Raw genomic sequence first — 2,030 nt, 5'->3', positions numbered from 1 at the left:
AAACTCTCTCTCTCTCTCTCTCTCTCTCTCTCTCTCTCTCTCTCTCTCTTTCTCTCTCTCTCTCTCTTTCTCTCTCTCTCTCTCTCTCTCTCTCTCTCTCTCTCTCTCTCTCTCTCTCTTTGTCATTCATGTTCCACTCACTAATCTATCCAGTTTTAGCCCCAGCTCAGTTCTGATGTGTTAACAGTAACAAAAGCTGTATAACTTCTGTCCTGGGATATAGTTTCATCCATGGCAACTAATACGAATAAGTTGGAATAGGACACCAGCCACTTTAACAGGTTTCTCTACTTTGTATTGTCGTGGGGTGTGGTGGTACAGTAAAAGCAACAGACAGTGTTGGCAAACCCTCCTGACTTGATTTTTTGGAGCAGATCCCCTCCAGCCACACACGCTCATACATGCTTATATTGCGTGTCAGCTGTCTCTTCTAGAGATTTAAGATCTCGCCTATTTTTGATGCGAGCCGCACACGATTCACAGCAGCAACAGACAGTGAAAGTGATCTATTGACTTTTGACATCACACCAGCAACATTACTACAGTTTCACTATCTGTATCTGTAGAAAATGTTACGGAGATGAAAAAAAGTAAAGACTTATTTTTAAATAAACACTTCCTGCTTTCATTTCAAAATAAAAGCCCTCAAGCTTTTTTTTTTCTGTTGACAGAATTCCTTGATTTGTTAACACAAGGCTTTTATTCTGAAATAAACTCAGAAAAAAAAGTTTGGAAATGTGTGTTTGATTGATTATTTCTCTGTTGTTACAATGCTAATGGTCATTGTATTTTAGATCGTTGGAGAGCCTGTTTATTTACCTTCACAATGATGTCCAACTTGTAAGGATCATGCATTTGTGGGATGAGCAGCACAGCTGATTATGTGGGTAGCGCCCAAGAAATATTTGCCAAAATTCTCTGCCAATGGTAAACAGTGTTTTCTCCGGTTGGTAATGACTCTTGTTTTGAGTTGTTTGGTGGATTGGATGATTGAACTCTCTATCAGTAACAAGGAACAAACAAGACATATTGGCAATTTTACACTTTATTCATTTAATACACCGTCGGGAGCCTCAGTAGCGGTGGATGATCCATACACAGCCACAACAGCCTGGCACCTCCTCCTCATGCTGGTCACCAACCTGGTCACACGTTGCTGTGGGATGGCGTGCCATTCCTCAACCAGGATTCGTTGCAGGGAGGCTCTAAAAACACCTCACAAAAATATAGCTTAAAAGTGACATATTATGCTAGATGCACTTTTTCAACATAAATATGTTTCCATTGTTTGAAATAAACATTTTAGATTTAATAATCAATGTATAGATTTGGGAATGCCTGTGTGATTCTCTGTGTTAAAATTGTAAGGTAGTCAGATGTGAATCAGCTGACAGTCAACTGTACTGAGGAAGTCCTAAGGTGAATGACTGATTGAATCAACCTTGTTATGAGGTCAGCAACTGTTGTTTTGCTCACGTAAGGCAAAGCACTCCACATGTAGTATGGAGTGCTGCATGAAGTAAAGAGATTTGATTCATCATACCGAGTCTGTGGTTTCTAAGAGAACTAGCAACTCTCAATAATTTAGAAGTGTTGTATCCACAATTTTGGCGACGAGGATGCGATGTACGTTCCACTGATCAACGCCTGAGTCTTGACTGAAGGTAACTGCCGGTAGGAAAAGTTCCACCTGATGTCAGGCACAGGTGGTGGACAGCGGACGCTCCATCTATTTAAGTGACTACGGTGTTATGAATAATTTTCTTTATAGTAGTTGTAAAACCTAGATATCGGTAGACAGCTCATGTAAATCCATTGTGGTATGACGGTCAGATAGTCATTTTACACTCAGTGTTAATCACCAGAGGCCTGTTTCACAAAACCTCGATAGGGGATTAACTGGGGTTTTCCCATTATCCTGTCTCAGTTTAGCCTTGACTCGGTTTCATGAAAGCAGTGGCACAAAAGTTACCATGGAGATTTATTCTGATTTATAATCCACATCAGGCTAACAGCCAGGCTTAATTTAT

This window comes from Sebastes fasciatus, chromosome 10 (genome assembly GCF_043250625.1).
Source record: "Sebastes fasciatus isolate fSebFas1 chromosome 10, fSebFas1.pri, whole genome shotgun sequence".
NCBI classification, from domain to species: domain Eukaryota; kingdom Metazoa; phylum Chordata; class Actinopteri; order Perciformes; family Sebastidae; genus Sebastes; species Sebastes fasciatus.
This window is presented reverse-complemented; position numbering follows the sequence as displayed.